Raw genomic sequence first — 26842 nt, 5'->3', positions numbered from 1 at the left:
CTTTGACATTTTTCAGTGGGGATTTTCTGTCCTTTGATTGGCTTACAGTGAGCTTACCAATGAGGTATTGCTGCAGTTTCATTTGTATCCTTTCAAGATCCCAAGCCTCTGTTCTGAGCACAATGGGAAAGTTTTCCCAACATTTATTCTCAGTCAACAGCTAGTACACTACCTATGCTAATACCTTATATATGCTTGTCTTTTTAATTTCTAATTGTCTGAGGTTGCTGTAAATAAAACAACTACTCTCATTTATTCATTACAGCAGTAACTGTGCTGTACAAGTAATTATTTTACTCGAAGGATGTTCTGAAATCATGGAAGGTTCTTATATAAATAAAGACTTACCTTCTTATTTGCATTAATTCTATTAAACTAATTATGTTTCAAAATAGGGTTTTCGAATTCTTTGTGATTCCTCAGAATAAAAATAGATTATCTCATTAAGTGCAAGTGGCACCTACAAATCAAAGTTAGCGCTTTAGCTTAATGACCTTTCATCATGGTCTTTCAGGAGGTTTTGCACCTGAATGGTAATCATTATTTAACATTCACCAGTTTGCAGGTTTTTCACTGTATTGGAAATAACTAAAAAGGTTTCAGTTTGGATACAAACTGGGATTGTTGAGAATTCATCCGTTGCACTTTTCTGAACACACAGTTCACTGCTTTTACATCCACCTATCAAAACTAGTGCAAATTTATTTAAGTTAGGCTGTGTACATATAGCTGTTAAAATATAGCTGTTTATAAATGATTGTAATAAAGGAGAATAAACTGTATCATACATTCTCCATCACAGAGTCCCTTATAATTGTGTTGACAGCATGGAGAATGTGTTCCATAATTGTAGATACATTGAAAATGGATTGGTACCAACAAGTCCTTTAGAAATTCCAGCATTGCTTCCCTGCAATTGGACATACAATGTGAGAATTCTCTTTCTACAATAGCAGCCAAGCTTCAATCAATAGAAATTTCTAACAGGATTATTATTATTAAAAGGTTAAGATTTAACTCAATTCTTTTGCTGTACTGTGAGATCAATATTTAGGTCTCTGTTTCTTACTAATGAAATGTGGTAGGTGCTTTTCGTTTGATTGCGGAAGGAAAAAAATTGGATCAGCTGCCATAGACAGGAAGAGTACAGTCCAAACCTACGTTATCTTCATCATGGGCAGAGCTGTAAATCATTTGCTGGGCGATTAGCTGAGACCTTTTACATTGATCCCACCACCCAATTTAAAACTTTGTTATAATCCTCTGCGAGGATATAGATTTCTTTTGAGATGGGACTGAATCTAGCTAGTGTTGGAGGAGTAAAGAGATTTCTTCCTTTGTATCTTCGTGTTGGGGTGCTTTATGGCCAGCTTTCTTGTATTTTTCTTGGTGTGCTGCTTTTGCCAGATCTGATGCAATTGGTCCTGGTTTCTACTTGAGCGGATGATCATTTTTCAGTGAGGGGTCTGGAGTGGGAAGATGCTTTGCCTTCATACGTCAAAACTTCCACTACACCTCCACCTAGAGTAGTTCGTCAAGGCTTTTCTTTTTCTCCAAGTATTCCTCTGTGCAGAAAGGAGGTATAAATGTATTAATTAAATATTCACTAATACCGGCTTTCAATTGTATGAATCAGAATTGGGTTTAATATCACTGGCATATGCCATGAAATTTGTTGTTTTGTGGCAGCAGTACACTACATAAAATAAACTCTAAATTACAATAAGAAATATATATAATAAAAAATAAACTAAATAAGTAATGCAAAATAGAGAGCTAAAATAGTGAGGCAGTGTTCATGGGTTCATGGTCCGTTCAGAAATCTGATGGTGGAGGGGAAAAAGCTGTTTCTAAAACATTGGATGTGTGTCTTCATGCTCCTGTACCTCCCCCGCACCCCTGCCGATGGTAATAATGAGAAGAGTGACGGGGATCCTTAATGATGGATGCCGTCTTCCTGAGGAACAGCCTTTTGAAAATTACATTTCAAAGAAGTAAATTAGCTGCAAAAAATTCCTTGGTACTGGATCTTGTAACCTTGATGTATCTTTGCAGTCAAGCAGTTTACTCAGAAACTCTTAGTAAACTATTATAAGCAAAAAATAAACCAATGGAAGAACTCAGCATCAGCGGCAGCAAAGGTCAAAACACTGTATCGTTACAGAGAGCGTAGAGGGAAGATAGCCAATGTACAAGCACGAGGGAGTTAGAAGACAGGGGCCGGTAGGTGAAAGGTGAAAGGTGAAACCAGACAATGGCCAGAAGGGCGAGCAAAGAAGGAATGGAGAGCTAAGTTGGAGGTTGGTAGTTGATTGGTTGAAACACAAGGAGAAAAATCAAAATTTAGACAGATAGATGTGGATGGGAGAGGGTTGCGGAAGAGGAAAAACAAAGCCTGGTAAGTGATAAATGGAACCGGAGAAGGGAAAGATGATGGGAATTTCAATCCATGGTATGAGTCCATATAATGGGGGGTGGAGGTGTAGTGATAGCAAAGCTGGACAAAGGGAGGAAGATCCCAGACGGGGGAAGTGAGTTATCTGAAATTAGAAAATTCAATTATATTGAATTGAATCAACACACATCAAAGTTGCTGGTTTCAAATCTCTTATTAACTCTTCCTTCAGTTAGTCCTGACGAAGGGTCTCGGCCTGAAACGTCGACTGTACCTCTTCCTAGAGATGCTGCCTGGCCTGTTGCATTCACCAGCAACTTTGATGTGTGTTGCTTGAATTTCCAGCATCTGCAGAATTCCTGTTGTTTGCATATTGAATTGAATACCCACTCTCTGTGTTCCTCTCCCACTGCCACGAGTCCACCCAGGATCTCTCTCCCTTTGTTCACCATTTCTATCATCCCACCTCCCCCACCCTCCAACTGCTTTACCCAGACTTATCACCTCCCCCACATCGTTCCATCTGCCCTCCACCCACATATCAATCCACCGGGCTTCATCCCTTGCTTCACCTTTCCTATTCCCTTCCCCTCTTGCTTCTGTCATCAGACTTCCCAATTTCCTAACCTTTCCTTGTTTCCCAGCATCTGCAATCTTTTTTGTGTCATCATTAGTCCCTTGTCTGGTTCCATCCAACTGCCTAATATATGCTTTCTTCTTATGTTTTCCATCTATCACCTACCAGCCTCTTTCTCAACACTCTCCCTCTTCCCCCAGAAGACTTCATCTGCCCATCATCTTCTCCTCAGCTGGTTGCACCTACACCCACCACCACCACCACCCTCTCACTCCTACGTTCTGGCCCCCTTCCCTCCTCAGACGCAGGGTCTTGACCTGAAACATTGACTCCACACATAATGCTTGACCCATTAGTTCTTCCAGTATATTTCTGCTCCAGATTCTAGCATCTGCAGCCTCTTGTGTCATCATTATAAACTATTACCTTATGCTTGCTTTTTGTCGAGCTGATTGTAATTTGGGAATATATTTTTTATGAAGCGGTAGTAATAGGTTGGGGGAGGGAGTGTTTCCATCACCCTTCAATCCAACATTATTGTTGTATCCTACGTGGGGCCTGCGGTCGTTTATGGGATCAAACCTAATGGCAAAATTACATTTCAATAAAGAGTCATTGATATCACTAACGTCGTGGAGTAGCCCAAAGTATTAATAGGTTAATTAATTTTACTTCAAACCTTTTCCAACCCTATATTTTCCCTGTTGAATTAATGTATTTTACTTGTACTTCTAATGGGCATTTTTTTTACTCTATAGAAAGTTATGTTTAAGTTATAATGGAACTCTCATAGCTTCTTTTCTTTCTGAGCTAGTAAACATAACTAAGAACTGTGCAGAGAACTATAACATGATGCAATGTTTGTAATTGGTAATGCTTATGTAATGTGACCGGTGAATTAATCATTTAGAAAGCTGAAAATAACCAAGTGTAAGAAATTAAGGTCCTTAATCATAAAGGAATATTACAAGCACCAGAGGAACAAAAAAAAAATACAGCACCTAATAAAAATGTGGCAAACTTTCTAATGGTATTCTTGAACTCTCAAATTTTCAATTAATGTGAATTTTGATTCTTTTCCCCTGATGCCCCATGAAAAATGTTTATATTCCATATATTGGTACTTGTACTTCTTCCGAACTTTGTTATGTCTCTTCCAGATCTGCTATTTTTGGAATGTTGTAGCAGTGTCATGTCAGTATTGTGGTGATCGCTGAATTATCGCAGCTTTAGAAATATTACGCTCCAGACTGTACAAGGTGAGCTGTAACTTTGATAGAATCTCGAAGTTTAATTTGCTTTTTCTTTGCAAGAGATAGGAGGTATAAATCTCTGCAGATTTTTTTTTCCCTGGGATGGTTTCTTCTTTTGGTGGATAACAAATTAATATCCCATATATTTTCCAATTTATCTATGTCAGATCTGCTTTGGATGAGCTCATCTAATACATACCCTTTCAACAACTGAAAGTAAACCAGTCAACCATGTTACCCCAGCAGTAAAGGCTTCTAAATTATCATTTAATTGGTAAATGTTACAAATGTTTCAATTACCCCTGCTGGAAACTGAAAACATTTTCTGCAACTGGGGAATGCAAATACAGAAAGGCCTGCTCGCTTCTGCTCAAGGTCACGAATCACAGTGTTATTGGCATTGAACTGATCCCGGTTCTGATACAATGAGAATAATACAGGCACGACACTAGGCATGGGCTTTGGGCAGTGGACTTGAGTTGCTGCCACTGTGCATGAGTGCAGTTGTTAGGAACTTACTCCTTTGCACTCTGCAACCCTCCAGTTGCTGTGATAGTTAGCCAGCCACAGGTGGCCTGCTGTGTCTTTCATCACCTTGGCGTCAGGCAGAAGCTCATCACTGAACATCCACTGGTGGTCTTTCCAGCCACCTTCAGATTCCTGACAGCAGGTTGCTCAGTTATCTCTCATAGGCAATGACGTGGTCCAGCAAACACCGATGCCCTGACCTTGAATCTCTCCGCGTCGTCTCAGGTTACCTTTTCCAGGTCTCACCTGACCACACCTCATCAAGAGCAGAAAGCCATTGGCATTGGTCTTGCTCACTACGTTTCTTGCTGTTTGTTTTATTGTTGATCTTGTGGTCCATTGCAGTCATTAAATTCAGCTCGGAGAATGACTAAAAGGAGATGAAGGCGGTTCAAATGCATTGTTGCTCTATGGCAGGCCAGAGTGAGCAGGAGCCTTCCCCTCCAACCCACCAAACAGATCTCAAGATAATTAGAGTCCTGTAGCTAGGATGTTGTTGAGTTGCCACTGGTTTCCCATGCCCTCTGATTCCATATTGCCAGACCTCTGACTATCGGATTCATTCCTCCCACACAAAGTAGTTCACCTCGATTCACTCCAAAGAGCATGTACAACAATATTTGTCTAAACCCATTCAATACGGCACAATGGCAATGTGGCAGTTAGCGTGATGCTGTTACCGTTTGGAGTGTTGGAGTTCAGGGTTCAACTCCAGTGCTGTCTATAAGGAGTTATACATTCTCCCTGTAACTGCGAGGTTTCCTTTGTGTGCTCTGATTTCCTCCGACAGTCCAAAGACGGGCTGGTTAGTGGGTTAATTGGTCATTGTATATTGTCCTGTGATTAGGCTAGTGTTAAATGGGTGGGTTGCAGGGGGGGTATGGCTCACTGGGCGGGTAGGGTCAGTTCTGTGCTGATGTGGAGTATTTTATTTAAGCTTGGTTCTCTTTGCTTTGAGCACCAAAACATCAAGCTGGCCGAGTGTCAGGCAAAAGCTTGTTTACACAAAGAATGTTCTGTCATTAAACTCAGCGGAGTAAATGAAACATCTATAATTCAGAATATTGTGTAATGAAAATCACAGATTGGCAGTATGGGTCCAATATGCCCATTCAAACCGGCTCTGTGGAAGAGAAATATGATCACATTTCCCTCATTCTTTTGACATACTTATCCAATACTATGATTGAATCTCTCTCTCTGTCTTAGTATTCTAACCAGTGCAAGTAAAAAAAAAAATCCTCATGTTATTTTTGCCTATGAATTCTACCTCTTGACCAATCCATCATTTTCTGTCTGTCCACCCTTTATATAAGGCATGGACAGAGTGGACGTGGCAAAGTTGTTTCCCATGATGGGGGAGTCTAGTACGAGAGGCCATGACTTAAGGATTGAAGGGCGCCCATTCAGAACAGAAATGCAAAGAAGTTTTTTTAGTCAGAGGGTGGTGAATCTATGGAATTTGTTGCCACGGGCGGCAGCGGAGGCCAAGTTATTGGGTGTCTTTAAGGCAGAGATTGATAGGTATCTGAGTAGCCAGGGCATCAAAGGTTATAGTGAGAAGGCGGGGGAGTGGGACTAAATGGGAGAATGGATCAGCTCATGATAAAATGGCACAGCAGACTGGATGGGCCAAATGGCTGACTTCTGCTCCTTTGTCTTATGGTCTTATGGTCTTATATATTTCTCATGATTTTAAGTACCTCTTTCACTTTAAGTTGCCTCTCTTGCAAACTCCTCTCTTCCAAGGGCAACAACATTTTTTTCTATTCTGTCCATCTTAATTCCTTCAATCAGGAATCATTTTCATAAATCTCTTCCAGAAGCACTCTATACATCTTTTCTAAAGCATGCTGGCCAAAACTGGACAATCGACCAAATTTGCAATTGAATGGTGTTTTATGTCGTTTTGTCACTATTTTTTTTTGCTCCTGCATTTTCTGCCCATACTTATAAAGCCCAGGGTCCCAAGTTTTGTTCCTGACCTTTCTGACCTGTGCTGCCAATTTCCTTGAACAATGCAGATACATTTCAAGATCTCTCTATTTGGTTCTCCTTTTAGTAATGTGCTCTTTATTTTATGTTTCCCCTTTTTCTTCTTCCCAACAAACACTTCACATTTCTCAGCGTTAAATTTCACCTGTCACCTATCAATCATTCCGCCACCCTCTCTGTACCTTGGCGATATCTGCTCACATCCTCCTCTTCGTTTTTTTCATCTCCATGCTCTGTGTCATCTACAAATGCTGATGCAGTTTTAACTTGAACCATTGGCAACTTCTCCCCCCCCCCCCCCCCCCACAGATGCTGCTCAAGCCACCCTGCTCCTAGAGCAGATTTCTTGTTGCTGGGACCGTTCTGAAGCTGTCAGCCTGGAGCCAAGTTTGAAGCCTTAGCCTTTGAATACCCTTCTTCTCAGATGACTGAAGGCTGAACTGGCACATCGATGGTGGTTGAATTTCATTGCTGATATCTACTTTTCACATTGGTGGTCTGTGGATTCATAAAGAATGGTTCATATTTATTTAACCTTGCTGAAGATCTTGATTGCTGCATGGTGATGTTGTGTGGTGGGGGCATGTCGGACGAGGCATGATTTCTGCAAGGCCCATCCTTCACTAAAGGGTCACAATACCCTTAGAGCTTGGTGTCTAAGCACAGATAGACACAAGCATTGTCTGCCTGTATAGTTTGATGCAGAAGGATGTGGTTATCTTAGCTCTGCTGTGGAATCAACAAAGACTCCGTTCCAATTTGTCTTGCTCCTCTAGCTTTTGGAACTCACCTAACAGGACCACCGCTTAAGTGTCCAGTGCAAATGGATTCGAGTGTGGGCATGGCAGTGCAGCACCCTCAAAGGTACTTGTGATGTATGCCTCAGAATCCACGTACTCTGCAGCAGAAGTGGGTGCAAGATGCTGAGTGGCCCCAGAAATTGTCCTGCTTCATTGAATACAGTGCTCTGGAAATGTGCACCCACTGACAATGAACAACAATGTGACATCATTTCTCACATCAAATTTGGGAATGGAAGTCACATTAAGAATGACTCCAATCTCTTTGCGGTCTGACCAACGAACGGGGGCTGTGCTTCGATATCTTTGGCTATCAGAAGTGCTTTTCACCTGGAAAAGCTCATACAATCACAATCTACTGTGGAAAACATTGAGTTTTGTGCAGAAACTTGACAGCTAGGCTTGATTGGCATTTAATTTGAGATGCAAAGTATCCAAAGGCAGCTCTTTGACTGGTATGAATTAGATGTTATCCAGTGTCTCCTCATTAGCCAAAGTTAAGGCATCTAGAGGCAACTGCAGATGCGTTACCTATGAGCTTCCTTGTTGCACTGTAGTGACAAAGAATAATCAGTTTTTTTAGGGACCAAATGACACCAATGTCCAATGCTTACCCAGCTTACGACCTGGCATGGAAAAACTTTAACCTGTAGCCTTTGGCATGGGTTCAGCTTTTTTCAAAAGTTCCTTAAATCACCAGGAAAATTACCATTTTTTTGCCTATGAACCTCTATTTCAATAAGATAAAACTTATGAAGTCTAGTTTCAATGTTTTTAATTCATAAAATAAAAAGCTTTTTTTTATCTTCAGAGATCAGTAATAAAGATAAGCTTTCATACTAATTTTTTATTACATATAAAGCTAAATGTTAAACAATTCTCATTAACTCCTCAAATTAGTTTCTATATCAGACCTCCTCACCATCTTCAGAAATTCCTCTGTTGTTCGTATCTGAGCAATGTTGGGAGCCAGGGCATATTTTCTGGTTGGAATGAGTGTTCGTTCATCCTTCAGGCATTATACATAATTTTTATCTCATTCATGTGTATCTGTTTTCACAGATATGTTGTGCTTTATTTTAGGTTGGTACTGAAAATTGTTTCTCAGTTCTTTAAGCCAATATCTATTCATATTAACAGAACTCTCCAACCCATCCTTACATTCATATATGTGGTCAGTGGAAATCAGTATCTTAAAAAGTAGATTGTCAATCATGGAAAGAATATAGTCTGAAATCTTGTCCATCAAATCTACCCTGAATACTATATTCATTAAGCTTTTTCTAGGTAGATTTAAAACCCATTTGCTATCAACCAGCTAAATAAATAGCTTTTGCAAGCTAGATGGTTGTACTAGCCGAGGAATATTGATTACTCATGAAGTAATTCAGAGTTCGGTCGAGGGTGGAAGTGAAATGATTGAACACAGCATATTAAATATATTCACATCATGATATCAAAGTGCATATGAAATTTTGGGAGTCGCTCATTATTAAACAAATGTGTTTTATCTAGAACTACTGAACCCAGGAGATTACAATTTTTCTTACCGTAGCAAGGGAAATCAAAATGACTGTGTACAGGGAATTAACTAAAAGGCCTGGGAGACAAACGACTCTGACTGCATTGCAGCACATGTACAGAACAGAATGCACAAAACAGCCTGCATTTTATAATATATACCTTCCACACGGATAATTGCTTTGGGTAGGTAAGGAGAGGTGAGGATCATTATAATTCTGCAAAGGACATTGACTCTTTTCAGCAACTCAGCATAAGCAAGAGAAGCCCTGAGTCTACTTCTTATCTGCTTTAAATCTAATTTACTCAGCAACTACAAAATGCCTCCTCAGGGGTTTCTAGTCTCCCCCATTGGAGTCATTAGTGTTTGCAATAGAATAATGGATTAGAAATAAATGGCTGTGGAATTCAATGTGCACTTTCTGCAATAAGTTGCCTTTGACGTAAGCAGGAAAGGAGCATGGTGCCCAAGGTAGTATATAGCTATTTAGAAAGTATTTAATGATATCTGCCAAGTAATCCAGTAATGTTATATTGGACTAAATGCTGCCTTAAAGCATTTTTAATTTCCTGTAACATCCTCAATTAACCTATTTCTTTTGTGTCGTCCTTTTTCACCATTTGAATTTATTAATTCAAGGTAGGTCACAGGTCTTTGGATGATTGTATCTCTTGTTTTAAGTAGTCATTTTTTTTTGTTTTTGACTTAAGTGTTGCTGTGTTAATATTTTAGATTATCACAGCAAAACTCAGCTTTGACCCTACTTATATTAATATTAATGAAATGTCAACAAAATTATGCACTTACATTGTCAGTGGAACTTTAATGCAGAACCTGACTTGGGTGCAAAAATGAATATAGAGAAAGCATCTGTAATCCCAGGATATGTAATCTAAACAGCGTATTTTTAAGATATTTAATGAAAGAGAGGTTTGTAAATTATATCAATCATTACTTTTTCTAATTTGCAGATAACAATGGTTAGGTAGTCCATTAATGCTGATGATTCAAAGACTAAGTAACCCGCATGAGACAAGGAGAAGGCCACCTAGCAACTGAACTCTGATCTCATATAAAAAAATTGGGTACTTCTTCTAAATGAAAATTATATTCTTTGATTAGAGTAAATAACTCTTTGCCATTAGGTGTAGCTCATGGGCATTTGTACATAAATTCAATCGATTGTGAAAATCAGACTGGAAATATTTTCTGTTTCTCCTTCCACAGAGGCTCCCTGACTTGATGAATATTTCCAAAACTTAACTGTTTAGCCCCAAAAGATTCTACACTATAAATGAACGCATACATACCGCATACATACACATTATTTGCAGCATGTTTATTTGCCAAATAAAGGCTATTTTTAGATTTTTGTAGACATTTCTTTAATGTGCAATGTAGGTTCTTAAAAAAAAAAGGGGAATTCTAAAAATGTTCAATCACCACACAAAAATGGCGATATGTTAAAATAATTTATGGGATAATCTTACAGCATTTTATTTTGGAGAGGACACGAATAAAGAAAAACCATGATAGTAGACATAAATTGAGCCAATAAGAGTCACACCACATGGCCTTGATTTCTGACTTAATTTTTTGCTTGGCCATTTTAACAGTATTAAAAGCACCCGCCAAATGCAAGCTATTGTTGCTTTAATAGTAAATATAATATAATAGCAATATAATTATCAATATTCTTGGACTTACCAATATCAGTATTGATTTTCAGTCACTAGGTCTGCAATCTGACTGCCTGTCAGTCTCAATGTGGAGCTAATTGCTGTTTTTAATGGATGGGCTCTTGTTTTTAAAGTGAAGGCATGTCAAGCTAAGTTGAAATTTAGCATTGCAGTTGGAGAGAATGCTTAGGGTCTGAGCGGTAAAGATGAAAAATCAATCCAACATTCTTCAGTAGAAGGCTACATTTGGGAAAGTAAGGACACTATAAAATGAAACAAGACTAGATTGTACACTGTCACAACTATGCCCACATTCAATATGATTCAATACCTCCTTCACTTTTCTACCACTTACTCTCCTTCCTCGGTTCTCCAATAGGTCATCAATATCAGTCTTGAATACAGATGATGACTAAGGCTTCTAAGACAGAAAATTTCAAATCCATTTAGATAATGAAATTTCTACCCTTTGCAGATAACCACTCAGAAACAAGCTGTGCGTCCAAGTCTTACATTCTGTAGCTCAGGGATAAAAGCTTCAGCGTAACTATTAATTTCTCCCAAAATCTTGAATATGTTGGTGAGGTCACCCTAATGCTAAGCATAATTAACATGCACTGATCTTATTCAATTATTAGTAAAAAAAATAAATTTTCTGCACGAAGGCTACATTATTAAATGTTGGAGAAACTCAGTAATTCAGACAGCATCTTTGGAGGGGAGTAAATGGTCAACATTTTGGGCTGAGACCCTTCATCAGGACTGGGAAGGAAGGGGCAAAAGTTAAAATAAGAAGGTGTGGGGAGGGGAAGGAGTACAAGGTGACCGGTGATAGGTGAGACCAGGTGAGGCAGGAGGTGGGTGGTGGGTGGTGGATGGGAGATAAGCAAGAACAAAGACATCCCCCAATCTGCGGCGGGTCCCACCAATGTAAGGAGGCCACACTGGGAGCACTGGATACAGTAGATGATCCTGAGAGACTCACAGATGAAGTGCCTGATGGTGGTGAGGGGAGAGGTGTAGGGGCAGATTTAACACGTCATGCTTGCAGGGGTAAGTGCCAGAAGTGAGATCAATGGGGGAGGGACAAGGAAGTCACATGGAGAGCGATTCCTACAGAAAGGATGGCACAGTAGCATTGTGGTTAGCACAAAGCTTCACAGTACAGGAGACACAGGTTCAATTCCCGACACCAACTGTAAGGCTTTTGAACGTTCTCCCGGTGACCGTGTGGGTTTCCGGTTTCCTCCCGCAGTCCAAAGGCATATTGGTTGGTAGGTTAATTAGTCATTGTAAATTGTCCCACGATTCGTCTAGGGTTAATCTGTGGCAGTGCAACTTGAAGGGCCAGAAGAGCCTACGCTGCACTATATCTCAAAAAATTAATAAACAGACAAATAATAGTGGAGGTGAGGCTGAGGGAAAGATGTGTTTATTGATAGGATCCTCTTGCAAATGGCAGAAGTTATGGAAAATGAAGCCCTGGTAGGCAAGGACAAAGGGAAGACGATCCCTGTTATGATGGTGGGAGGACGGGGTAAGGGCCATTGTGTGTGAAATGGAGAAGATGATGATGAGGGCATCAATGGTAGTGGAAAGGAAACACTGTTCTTTGAAAAAAGAATGGAAAACCCAGTTCGGGAATGAAAAACCTTATCCTGAGAACATATTCATTCATTGCAGCTCTACATTCAGTACTATCATCCCCTCAAAACTAGTCAGTAAGCTCCAAGAGCTAGGCCTCAATACTTCCTGTGCAACTGGATCCTTAGTTTCCTCATGTACAGACCCCTGTCTGTTTGGTTTGGCAATAGCATCTTGTGTGTGGTTTTTCATTGATTCTATTGCTTTTCTTTGTGATTACTGTGAATGCCCACAAGAAAATGAACCTCAGGAGAGGGTATGGTGACATATAATGTGTGTGCTTTGGTAATTAGTATACTTTGCACCTTGAACTTCGATATTGGGTGAAGACAAAGGAACTGAAATAACAGAATTGCATTTTTACAAATGACAGGGTGGGAAGAGTTTCTCCTGGTTTGGTGCAGCTCAACTTCACCAAAGAACATCACCTTTTAAATGACTTTTATATCTGACAACTTTAGATAATGTATCATTCCCGCTGTTGTAGATAGAAAGGTGCTGTTAATGGGTTTAGCATAATCATGAATAACCTTTCTGGATATTACTCTTCTCCCTTGCCCCACTCTCCCTTCTTTTCTGTACACCACCAATCACTCTATTTTTTTCTTCCCTCCTTTACACTGATATTACATGTAAATTCTTCCATTTCTAATTAAATTGATCTTGAGTGTTACCACCATTTCCCTCTCCCTGGATATTGGGAGTCTGGTTGACTGTGTCATACGTTTTGTGTCTTCATTTTGGAATTCCCCAACCATTTTACTTTTCTAAATCAGGATAATCCTGAGTTCAGTCTTTGTTTTGTCTTGAGTAATCTCTGTGGAGTCAAATGAAATTCATTTCAGCCTCAATAGTCTTAGAAAATGGAGGGAGAGGAAATTAAATCTATTAGGGATTCCACTCATCATCAGTCTACAATGGTGTTCACTGGAAGACGCATTCATCCATAAGGTTAGTGAAGTTGATCAGCCTATTAGCAGACTCTCCATGCATGAGGAAACTATGACTGGAATAGTCTCAAATCCCTCAGCTTCAATGGGACTAACAGACTCTCTCTAATCAGCCTGTCATCCTGTTCAAAAACATTTGTTCTGAACATGGAAGTAGGGAACTGTAAATTTAGTGGAAAAATTGGATTGCTGTGCAATCAAGCTACACATTGTATTGAAGCTGGATAATCCACGAAATGGGGTGGAAATTGATGCCCAGGATTAACCAACATCTGTTCATTGGATTACCGACATCATGTTTGATTGGTGCTGCCTGTTCTTTTATGTATCTACTGGTGGAAGTTCGATACTTAAAAGTTAGCAGTTCTCTTAAAAGAGGGAGATTAACTCTAGTTGTAAGAAACCAGTGGGAGATTTATTAGCGTTCAGTCTGAATTGGTATCCTGTTCAATAACTGAACATGTGAGAGGTTAGCGGCACTGGAGGGCTTGATAAATGATGAAGAGCATCTGAGGAGTGCAAGATGCTTTTCAGAAAATAGTTATAACCATGGAAATAGGTCCATGCCAACCATCAAACCTACACTGATCCTGTATTATTCTCCCCATCAACACCCCAGGATCTATCCCTAACCAATTTACATAGGTTAATTAACCAGCCAGTCTTGAGATATGGGAGGAAACCGGAGAATCTTGAGTAAACCTGTTGGGTCACACAGAGAGAATGCAGACTCCACACAGACAACACTACGGGTCAGGACAGACCCCAGGCCACTGGAAGTATGAATCAGCTGTGCTACAATGCTGACCTAAGGTAATTAAGAGGTAATACCTGTACCAACAAATTGCAGTGGAGATTACAGTTATTTAGTTCCTGTCATTTCTTGCTCATAGGCTCTTGGAAAACAAATTAGGACCTTAAATTTGATTGGCTTATCTTAAACTTATTACTGAATGTAAATTAAAATTTTTGGAAGATTAAGTACACAGAAAGTTTAAAATCAATACCAAATGCGTCAAGTAATTCACACTTGCTTGTCATTTACTTCCTAAATTATTGAGAGGTCCAATTTAATACTTTGTCCCTTCAAATTTCGTTAAAAACTGGCATTTAATCTAGTTCTTCCACAGACTGAAGGACAACTATGATGTGAGATTGAAAGAAAAGACCACCAATAACTTGGAAGTTGATGGAGCAAAGGAGTTATTTACCATGACATTTATGTCTGGAGTGTATGGGGTGTCAGGGAGGGGCAGCATCTCTGGTGGGGGAACATGTCGCGTCCTTTTCAAGACAGTTAGTCCATCTTTGGTCCCCACCTGGCACTCAGCTCTCACCTGTGGCTCCCCGTAGCTGTTTGCATGCGACAGCAGCCACACCCCGGGCAACGGCTTCGACAAGCCGGCTAAGCCAGGTGAGGGTAGCCGACGGGTCTCAAACCCTCGGTGACATAGGGAGTTGTCTATCCCAGCATGTGAAGACAGACTCCGGCGGATTGAGCGACAAACCAATGGAAGGTCCAATGGTCAAGAAGACAGTATCTGTAAGCGTCATGGAATGCGTAGAGCACAACAAGACACAGAAGATGTCCTGGTCATCCACTGTGCCTAGTCCCATCTCCAGCCATCTCGACTCTTGTCTTGCCACTGGATCCAGATGGGAACTGGGAAGATAGAGTGAGGCTGACACTGCGCAACTCTCCCTCACTTAAGTCCAAATCAAGCTCTAGTCTCGGCACCATCGCCAGCTGGTGGTGCAGTGGCATCAGTGCCGGATGCCAGAGCAAAGGTTCCCGAGTTTGAATCCAGTCGGGCATGCTTTCCATCCGTGCTGGGTTGAGTGTCGAGCTCGCAACTCGACCTCGAAAAAAGTACTAATGGTGTCGAGGTTTTCATCGATGACGATGGACGAACCTTCTTATTATTATGTCTGGGGAATTGTTCTAACAAGACGAAGAAGGATCTGAGGGGTGTATGTTGCATACCTTCCCACTTCACATTAGCAGTAAGCATTCTTCAGTCAGAAGTAATCAACATTCTGCTTTGCACTAGCCCGATAGTTCCGAAATTAGCGATCACTGTGTATCTCTGAGTGACGTGACAATTTAGCACCAGCTATGCCCATACAATCTGTCTTTCAGCACCAATTAAGAGCAGGCAGAGGATCACCTGCAATGGCTTTGCAGCCATGTCAAGTCCCCCCAGGGACCACCTGCTGGGCTCTTCTATTTCTCATCTATGTGCTGTTCCTTGGCAACATTGTCGGAAACACGTTTGCTAAGATTCTATCGGCAGAAGCAGCCTGTGTTTGCTGTTACCCATGGGCAATTTTACTGTACAAAGCTGGATCCAGCCTCAGCAAAAAGGCCCAGTGTGCTGTCAGAGACCTCCAGATCTGAATCCCTTCACCTTGTATAGAGGGAGTGGGAGAGCCCGGAATCAAGGCTAGAATGTTTCTTACACTGAAAAACATTTAAATCTGTTTACAGTATTCAAATAATTAAAAGTATTAGTTTTGTTCTGATTAAGTAGAGAATCAAAACACTTTAATACATAAAAAAACGATATCAAGTTTCTGGGTGTCAAGATCTCTGAAGTTCTAATACCTGGTCCCAACATATCAATGCAGCTATAATGAAGGCAATTCAGTAGCTATATTTCATTAGGAGTTTGAAGAAAGTTGATTTATCAACTAAAACATTCGAAAACTACTATGAGGTGGGGAGGGGGCTACTGCTCAGGACTGAAAGAAGCTACAGAAAGTTGTAAAATTAGTCAGCTCCATCTTGGGTACTAGCCTCCGTAATACACAAGACATCTTCAAGGAGCTGTGCCTCAGTAAGGAGACATCCATTATTAAGACCCCATCACCCAGGGCATGCCCTCTTCTCTTGTCAGCATCAAGAAGGAGGTACAGAAGCCTGAAGGCACACACTCAGCGGTACAGGAACAGCTTCTTCCCCTCTGCCATTCGATTCCTAGACATTGAACTCGTGAACACTACCTCACTTTTTAAAATATATATTATTTCTGTTTTTGCACTATTTTTAATCTATTCTATATATATATAGTCAGAAGTTTTATATATATATAAACTGTAATTTATGTATTTATTCTTTCTATATTTTTATGTGTTGTATTGAACTGCTGCTGCAAAGTTAACACTTTTCACGACACATTCCGGTGATAATAAACCTGATTCTGATTCTGTAAACATAAAAATGCCCCATTCAGAAGCGCTGGGGAAATCACTGCAACACTTTGCACTTCCGCTGTGAGGATCTAATATTGGAGCCCAACATTGCAGACATTGCTGCAACCAGCTGTCAGCAGATTCAAAGCTACTGCGTTTGTGCACGTTTAGACAGAAATCCTGAACTTGGTGGTGCTCCTGATGTAAGTACAGGCTGTTGCATGTTTGAGATGGTGACACTTCATCCTACCCTACCACCACCTCTCTCTGCACTTCTACCATTCTGACTTGTCACATAGCTTCTTCAACATTCTGTGCATTAGTTTAAGAAATATCGGGAAGGTCAAACGATTGTCTTTGATTGCTGTCATGAAATCTGTTCCCTAGCTACAAAGTTATACCTCTTTTTGCTAACTACCTAAGACTAAACTGAACTCTTCCATCCTTGGTCTGATAATTTACTTCGGGATTATTTCAATACATATATCCAGACAGTTACTTCCACCCCCATTACATCACCCTTTCCTGCTCCTGCCTTATATCACATGCTGCATAAAACTCTCTGCATTCCCCATCCCTTTAAACTTGTCTGTTCCAATACAAGCTTGTGCTGGCCAACTGGCTGGTTCAAGGACATCTTCAATATTTCACTGCTGCAGTTAGGAGTTCCCACTCACGTCAAAAGGCCATCAATCATACCAGTGCCTTGGAAGAATACAGTGAGCTTCCTCAACAACTATTGCCTGATCTACTCACATCTAATGTGATTAAATGCTTCGAGAGGTTGGTCATAACAAAAAGTAAACCACGCCTGAGCAACGATCTGCAATTTGCCTACTGCCACAACATGTCTTACGGCAGATGCAATCTTTCTGCCTCTCTACTGGACCACCTGGACAACAGCAATACTTCCCTCAGCCTGCTGTTTATTGATTTGTGGTAAACCTTATATATGTGTTGTAACTGGGTTACCTGTCTGGACACGCCCCTCTGCTGACTGCCCCTGTGGCTCCTCCCACCGATCCCTGAATAAAGGCGATTTCGCCTTGCCCCTCCCCATCAGACCAGGGGCAGACACTCAGCATGGAGGTCACATTTTACTGCGAATAAAAGCGTTTCAGTATTTACCTTACTTCAGTCTTTTGGAATTATTGAAGGTGCTTCATGATTACAGCTTGGCATTCAACACCAGCAAGAAGGCACATCCATCATTAAGGATCCTCACCATCTGGGATATGCCCTCTTCTCAGTAATTCCATCAGGGAGGAGAGATAGCAACCTAAAGACCCACACTCAATACTTTAGGGACAGCTTCATATTCTCTGCCATCAGATTTCTAACAGTCTATGAACACTATCTTTTGCACTAATTATTTAGTAATATTTATTTATTGTAACTTTCAGTAATACATTAGCAATAAGGTTTCGGCTGACCAGAAATTGACTTTCATTATATTCTCTACAGCACCCCTGTTTCAGAAGCAAAAAATGTGGACTTTACTGGGTTCGCTTTAGGAAATGTTCACTTAACCCGTATGGGTCCTAGCTATGCCTGCCTTTTTGTTGGCTTTGTGGAACAATCTATGTTCCGTGCCTATTCTGGTATCTATCCCCCACTTTTCCCTCGCTACAGCGACGACTGCATTGGCGCTGCTTCCTGCACACATGCAGAACTCGTTGACTTTATTAACTTTGTCTCCAACTTTCACCCTGCCCTCAAGTTTACCTGGTCCATTTCCGACACCTCCCTCCCCTTTCTAGATCTTTCTGTCTCTGTCTCTGGAGACAGCTTATCCACTGATGTCTACTATAAGCCTACTGACTCTCACAGCTATCTGGACTATTCCTCTTCTCACCCTGTCTCTTGCAAAAACGCCATCCCCTTCTCGCAATTCCTCCGTCTCCGCTGCATCTGCTCTCAGGATGAGGCTTTTCATTCTAGGACGAGGGAGATGTCCTCCTTTTTTAAAGAAAGGGGCTTCCCTTCCTCCACTATCAACTCTGCTCTTAAACACATCTCTCCCATTTCACGTACATCTGCTCTCACTCCATCCTCCCACCACCCCACTAGGAATAGGGTTCCCCTGGTCCTCACCTACCACCCCACCAGCCTCCGGGTCCAACATATTATTCTCCATAACTTCCGCCACCTCCAACGGGATCCCAACTCTAAGCACATCTTTCCCTCCCCCCCCCCTCTGCTTTCCGCAGGGATCGCTCCCTACGCGACTCCCTTGTCCATTCGTCCCCCCCATCCCTCCCCACTGATCTCCCTCCTGGCACTTATCCGTGTAAGTGGAACAAGTGCTACACATGCCCTTACACTTCCTCCCTTACCACCATTCAGGGCCCCAAACAGTCCTTCCAGGTGAGGCGACACTTCACCTGTGAGTCGGCTGGGGTGATATACTATGTCTGGTGCTCCCGGTGTGGCCTTTTATATAATTGGTGAGACCTGACGCAGACTGGGAGACCATTTTGCTGAACACCTACGCTCTGTCCACCAGAGAAAGCAGGATCTCCCAGTGGCCACACATTTTTATTCCACATCCTATTCCCATTCTGACATGTCAATCCACGGCCTCCTCTACTGTAAAGATGAGGCCACACTCAGGTTGGAGGAACAACACCTTATATTCCGTCTGGGTAGCCTCCAACCTGATGGTATGAACATCGACTTCTCTAACTTCTGCTAATGCCCCACCTCCCCCTCGTACCCCATCTGTTACTTATTTTTATACACACATTCTTTCTCTCACTCTTTTTTCTCCCTCTGTCCCTCTGAATATACCCCTTGCCCATCCTCTGGGTTCCTCCCCCCCTTGTCTTTCTTCCCGGACCTCCTGTCCCAGGATCCTCTCGTATCCCTTTTGCCTATCACCTGTCCAGCTCTTGGCTCCATCCCTCCCCCTCCTGTCTTCTCCTATCATTTTGGATCTCCCCCTCCCCCTCCAACTTTCAAATCTCTTACTCACTCTTCCTTCAGTTAGTCCTGACGAAGGGTCTCAGCCTGAAACGTTGACTGTACCTCTTCCTGGAGATGCTGCCTGGCCTGCTGCGTTCACCAGCAACTTTGATGTGCGTTGCTTGAAATACACTGAGTGGCAACTTTATTAGGTATCATACACACAATGCTGGAGGAACTCTGCAGATCAGGCAGCATCCACGCAAATAAATAAACAGTTGGCTGAGACCCTTCTTCAGGATTCAGGAAACTCAAGTTCCTCCAGCATTTTGTGTGTGTTGCTTTCGATTTCCTGCATCTGCAGAATTCCTCATGTTTTTATTGGGTACCTCCTGTATCTAATAAAGAGCCCACTGAGTCTGTGTTCGTGGTCCTACTGCTACGGTCCATTCACGTCAAAGATGCTCTTCTGCACACCACTGTTGTAACTTGTACTTATCTGAATTACTGTCACCTTCCTGTCAGCTTGAACCAATCTGGCCATTCTCCTCTGACCTCTCTCATTAACATGGCATTTTTGCCCACCGAACCACTGCTCAATGGAACTTGCTTTTGTTTTCCTCACCATTCTCTGTAAACTCTAGAGAGTTTACTGCTGTGCGTGAAGATCATAGGAGATTGCCAGTTTCTGAGATACTCAAACCACCCAGTTTTGCCCCAGATATCATTTCATGGTCAAAGTCACTTAGATTACACTTCTTCCATATTCTGATGTTTGGTCTGGCCAACAACTGAACCTCTTGACCATGTTTGCGTGTCTTTATGCATTGAGTTGCTGTTACATGATTGCTTGATTAGATGTTTGCATTAATAATGTGTACAGGCGAACCTAATAAAGTGGCCACTAAGTGTATATTTTCCCCTCTGCAAACAACATGATGTAAACAACACTGGAAGGTGAGGGTATTCCACAGAAGGAATGTGTCATGGTCCTGATCAGGGTCCCTTTAAATTTACCTTGTTTATGTTACGATCTGGACCGTTGTTTCCCTGTTTTCCCGTGTCCCTCAACTTTGGTGATTAGAGGCAATTAACGCTCGGCTGAACCGATAGTTTATAGTCTCTGGCTTTCAGCCGTTCGGCGCGGGAGCGTCTGCAAAGTCATCCAAGGTACGGTGTGCCGATGTCATCTGGCCGGAGCAAGCCTCGTCTCTGCCGAAGCGAGTGCCGGTAATTCGCCTCTCCTTACCGGAGCAACCCTGTCCAGTTACCTCGCCAAAGCTAGCCTGCAAAGTTTCCTCACCAAGGTGGGTCCGTCAGTTAACCCGCTGGAGAGAATCAGGAGCCACTGTCTACTGTTCCCAGGCTGAGTCCAGAGCTCGGCACTACCCGGAGGTTCCAAGCACCACATCCAAGTCTTGGCTCCGGCAGCATCCAAGTACCACGTCCAAGTCCTGACCCTGGTGGCATTCAAGCACCAAGTCAAGTCCTGGCCCTGGTGGCATTCAAGCACCAAGTCAAGTCCTGGCCCTGGTGGCATTCTAGCACCAAGTCAAGTCCTGGCCCTGGTGGTCTGTGATTCCTGTCCTTCCCTCTTGTCTGAATCCCTTCTCTGCCCCACTCACCTCTAGCCCTCGGCTGCAGCCCCCGCCTGCACTTTGGTCTAGTTCCATTGCCGGAGCTAGATAAGTACTGTCTGGTGCTCATTCGTGTTGGTCTTGTCTTGTCTTGTCCTCGCCTCCGTGGGGTAGGTCAGGCCGTCTTGCCGTTGCCCCGCGGGGAGTCGTGTCTTGTCTTGTCCTGTCCTTGCCTCCATGGGGTAGGTCAGGCCGTCTTGCCATTGCCCCGCGGGGAGTCGTGTCTTGTCTTGTCCTGTCCTTGCCTCCATGGGGTAGGTCAGGTCGTCTTGCCGTTGCCCCGCGGGGGGTCATGTTCTGTCTTGTTGTGTCCAGTCCTCGCCTCTGTTGGGGTAATTCAGGCCGTCTTGCCGTTGCCCTGCGGAGGGTCATGAGTCCCGGCCCTATGTCCTGTCCCCAAGGAGGGGTCTCGGCTCTCTGTTCTGTGTGTGAGTCCCAGCCCTATGTACTGTACCCAAGGAGGGGTCCCGACTCTGTGTTCTGTGTATGTGTCCATGGTTCCATGTACCTGCTCTCCCAAGACTGAGGCTCTGTGTTCCCATGTTCCTCCTCTCCCTGGCCCATGTCATGTCCATGCCTGGTTCTGGGGTCCGAGCCCAAGGCGAGACCCAGGTACTGGGTCCTTGCCTAGTCTCTGGCTCAGAGTCCACACCCTAGCCTCTTCATGTCTCCTCTAGTTCTGGGAGCCAATTCCTAGTCCAAGTCCAGACCCTTGTCCCAGCCTAGTCGTAGTCCTGAGTCCTTATCCTGTTTGCTATTCTTGCTTCTGCTTTGCTCTCTTGGTATCGAACAATAAACTAAATCTAAGTAACATCACAAGATGTGTCTTGCATTTGGGTTCACCCTTGCTCTCAATGCCCCGCCATTGTGACAGAATGAGTACTTGCACCCTTGCAGCCATTCTGATACAATGGGAGGATGCCCTACTTTGCAGAGTTTACCGGGTATGAAGGGATACGGGCAGAAGGCAGGAGATTGGGGTTGAGAGGCAAATGAATCAGCTATAATGAAATAGCAGAGCAGACTCAATGGACCAATGCTCCTATATCTTATGGTCTTATCATTTTGAGCAACACATACGAAATGCTTGAGGAACTTGGAAAATCGGGCTGTATCTAAGGAGGGGGATAAACCATCAGCATTTTGGGCTGAGACCTGACGGCCCAAGAAGTTGACTGTTTATTCCCTCCATAGAAGCTGCCTGAGTTAGTGAGTTCCTCCAGCATTTTGTGTGTTGCTCAAGATTTCTGGCATCTGCAGAGTCTCTTGTGTCCCTGCCATTTTGACGCAGGTAAGTTGTATTATCAGCCAAACATAGAGATAGTCACAAAGACCATCCACTAATGTTAGTGATATGGAATGATTCTTGCCTTAGCAACACAGTTATTTGAGAAATCAACTTCTGTTACAAGAGCACTAGACGATGAAGCCACATCTTTAGGTGTATGCATTTCCTTAGGTCTGGTGACAATCCCTGGAGAAGAGAGGGAGAATCACAAAGAACAGTTCAATTTTAAGTCAAAATTCTATTTGAAGATTTGTCTTAGTTAAATTATTTAATGACATTTTATAAGAAAGCATTGCTTTAAAAGGTTATGTTTTCTGCTTTCTTTTTAAATTGTATTTAAACACTTATTTTTCTTGGTTAAATTAAAATTCTTCAAACAAAGAGCAGAGGTTTCCCCGGAGATTTTTGCAAGAACTAGGTTGTTTATAAGGAGCAGGGAGAGGGCTGAAAGGAGTAATGAGGAATGTTGACTTGATTGATTTGTGATTTTTGCTGAGTTCAAAAGTCAAATGAGTACTGAATTAAAAATAGACTGTAACTTGCTGCAGGTTTTCATCTTTTATACATGTGTGTTTGGTAGATCTTAATAGTGTAGATTCCATTGTAAATGGCCACGAAAGACATGCCAACTAGTGGAGTGGTACTGCAGCAACAACCTGGCACTCAACGAGAGTAAGACAAAAGAGCTGATTGTGGACTTTAGGAAGGGTAAGACGAAGGAACACATACCAATCCTCATAGAGGGATCAGAAGTGGAGAGAGTGGGATGTACTGTGGAGCATTCTGGCAAGCTACATCACTGTCTAGTATGGTGGGGGATGGTGTGCTACTGCAGAGGACTAAAAGGAGCTGCAGAGGATTGTAAATTTAGTTGGCTCCATCCTGGGTACTAGCCTACAAAGTACCCAGGACATCTTCAAGGAGCGGTGTCTCAGAAAGACAGTGTCCATTATTAAGGACCTCCAGCACCCAGGACATGCCCTTTTCTCACTGTTACCATCAGGTAGGAGGTACAGAAGCCTGAAGACACACACTCAGCGATTCAGGAACAGGTTCTTCCCCTCTGCCATCCGATTCCTAAATGGATATTGAAACCTTGGACACTACCTCATTTAAAAAAATATATGGTATTTCTGTTTTTCGCATAATTTTAAATCTATATATGTATACTGTACAAATTTCATGTCACGTGCTGGTGATAATAAACCTGATTCTGATTCTGAGATACATTGCAATGCTGCTGGAGTCAATGCTGTAGCTAAGGTAAGCTGGACCCCTTTACAGATGTGATCCATAGAATAATTACAATCAAGAAATGTAAGTAATCTTCCATCTTACAAATGCTCTGAAGTAAATTAATTCAAAGCATACAGAACTTTGGCCATTATGTAGCTACTGAAATTTAGCATTCATTGATTTTAGAATGAAAAATGAAAGAGCAAAAAAAAACTAAGATCTTAAAATATTCTTCTATTAGATGTACACAATACACCATTCACAATTAAAATGTATAATGTGAAAATGCATCTTATCTTAAGACAAGTTTCATATTCTATGTAGTAGAATGATATTTAATAATGATTCTTCATGTTTGATGTAATGAGCTCACAATGCATTGAGGTATGATGCATGTACATCAAAAGAAGAAGCAAAGCATTTGCAAAGCAGAACATTTAAATTATATGCATCATGGATTAGAATACTTTCTGCACAATCATCATCATCATCATCATCATCATCATCATCATCATCATCAGGTGCCATGCCCAGTCTGAGCTTTGACTGCCATGGCCCACACATTTCTGTTTCAGGTCAAGTGGATCAATTCATTGGTATTTATTTCCAGTTCACTGGCTGCTGTCTCCATCATCATTTGTTTTTGCTTTCCTTTTGCTTTCTTCCCTTCAATCTTTCCCATAATTACCGTGCATTCTAACCCCCCCCCTTTCCTAATCACACGTCCAATGAAGTTACTTTGCCTTTTCATGATTTCATACATTATTTCTCTTTTTGTGCTTGCTCTGTTCATGACATCCTCGCACAATGCTGGAGAAAAATCATGTTCAGCAATTATTTTGTTAAAGCAGTTTTAAGTCACTTAGCTCATGTTTCAGGGAGTAACAGTAGTAGTAATATCACTTCACTTTTTTTATTCCAGGTTTTCTTGTACCCTGGCATGAATTTTCAGTTGTCCATCCTAGACAATGGTTTTAAAGAACAGAATTTCTTTTCAGAAATATCTTCAACTATTGGAGCAAAAGACTCCAGATATCAGAAACCTGAAACTAAAACAGAAAATGCCCCATGCCCTCAGCAGATCGGGCAGAATCCATGAGGAGAGAGGCAGAAGCAGAGCTTCAGATCGTTACCCCTTCATTGGATCCGGAAAGATGAGAACACTGGTGAATTTTATGTTGCAAAAACCAGTGAGATTGTGTGCAACTGAGTACAGCCCGAACTTGTCCTAGGAACCAGCAGTTAAAGACTAAAGAGAAGAGAAACAAAGGAACAAATTGGAACTGAAATATCCTGAGACACAATGTTGGGGTACCTGAAACTGTAAAGTGCAATATTGAGTTGCAAAGGCTACATCATGACAAAACAGCAGATGCGGTGATGCTTCTTCAGGTTACAAAGGTGATCGTTGTTCGCTCCATAAGGATGTTTAAGATCCCAAACATAGATCTCCATCCCACTTCCATTCTGATCTCTCTGGTTTTAGCCTGATACACTTTTCCAACAAATGACTACTGGATGGTAGGAGGTTGAGCAGTGTACAGATACGTAAATACACACAGTCTTCTCTCCAGGGAAGGGGAACTAAAAACTAGAGAGCATAGTTTGCAGGTGAAAAGTGAAAGATTTAAAAGGGATATGAAGGGAAACTTCTTTTTGCAATGGGTGGTGTGTATATGGAATGGGCTACCAGAGAAAGTGGTTGAGGGAGGTACAATAGCAATATTTGAAACACACTTGGACAAATACAATAATAGAAGTTTACAGAGACATGATTAGTTTGGAACTAGCACCATAATCAGGACAGGGTCATAGAGTCATTGAATGGAAACAGGCCCTCCATGCTGACCACAGTATCCAGCCTGCTAATCCCAGTTTCCTGAATTTGGCTCATAGCCCTCCAAGGCCTTCCCCTCCATGTACCTATACAAATGGCTCTTAAATGTTTCAGTTGTCCCTGCTTTGACCAATTCCTCTGGCAGCACATTCTTGTTACTCACTACCTTCTGTGTAAAGAAGTTACCTCTCAGATCTCCTTAAAATCTCTCACCTCTTATCTTTTATCTGTGCCTTTGTGTTTGGACTCCCCTATCCTGGAGAAAAGTATGATTTTCTATCTTATTTGCGCCCATTATCTATTTGTAAACTTCTATTGGGTCACCTCTCATTCTTCTACTCTCCGAGGAATAAAGTACCAGTGTGCCAACCTCCCTACAACTCAGACCCTCTGGTCCGGGCAGAATCCCCATTAATCTCTTCTGCACCTTCTCCAGCTTTCCTATGATTGTGTGTCTAAAACTGTACACAAAATTCCAAATGTGGTCTCACCAACAACTTGTACAACTGCAATATCATGTTCCTTCTCCTAAACTTGATGCCCTAACTGATGAAAGCCAGCATGCTAAATGTCTTCCTTAACATCCTGTCTACTAGTGTGGCTGCTTCCAATGAACTGTGAACTTGTAATCCCAGGTCCCTTTGCTCCACGACACTCATCAGTGCCCTGCCATTCACTGTATAGGTCCTACCTGGTTTGAATGTCCAAAATGCATCATCCCATACTTGGCTGAATTGAAATCCATTTGCCATTCCTTGCTCCACTTCCCTAACTGACCAAGATTTCTCTTTATAATTCATTGTAACCTGCTTCTCCATCAACAAGACCGTTAATTTAGTATCATCAGAAGACTTGCAAATCATGCCATGTATATTCACATCCAAATTGTTTACACAAGTAATGAATGAATAACACAGGTGTCCACACTGATCCCTGATGTACACCTCTAGTCATAGAAACAGAAAACATACAGCACAATACAGGCCCTTCAGCCCACAAAGCTGTGCCGAACATGTCCCTACCTTAGAACTACCAAGGCTTCACCCATACCCCTCTATTTTTCTAAGCTCCATGTAGCCATCCAGGAGTCTCTTAAAAGACCCAATCATTTCTGCCTCCATCACCGCCGCCGGCAGCCCATTCCACGCACTCACCACTCTCTGCGTATAAAAACTTACCCCCGACATCTCCTCTGTACCTGCTTCCAAGCACCTTAAAACCATACCCTCTCGTGCTAGCCATTTCAGCCCTGGGGAAAAGCCTCTGACTATCCACACGATCAATGCCTCTCATTATCTTGTACACCTCTATCAAGTCACTTCTCATTCTCCGTCTCTCCAAGGAGAAAAGGCCGAGTTCACTCAACCTATTCTCATAAGGCATGCTCCCCAATCCAGGCAACATC

General features: G+C 42.1%; 1 long non-coding RNA gene across 1 annotated transcript in view; it reads right to left on the bottom strand.

Annotated features, from left to right (window-relative positions):
- Positions 1–1273: 1273 nt before the first annotated feature.
- Positions 1274–26842, bottom strand: part of LOC134349026 (uncharacterized) — a 67146-nt gene continuing 41577 nt past the window's right edge. Inside the window, exon 3 of the long non-coding RNA XR_010018562.1 lies at positions 1274–1565. This is a non-coding gene — a long non-coding RNA (uncharacterized LOC134349026). The remainder of the gene's footprint in view (positions 1566–26842) is intronic.

Source organism: Mobula hypostoma, chromosome 7, assembly GCF_963921235.1.
Source record: "Mobula hypostoma chromosome 7, sMobHyp1.1, whole genome shotgun sequence".
Lineage (NCBI taxonomy): Eukaryota > Metazoa > Chordata > Chondrichthyes > Myliobatiformes > Myliobatidae > Mobula > Mobula hypostoma.
The sequence above is the reverse complement of the archived record's forward strand: the minus strand, read 5'-3'. Positions and strand labels throughout refer to the sequence as shown.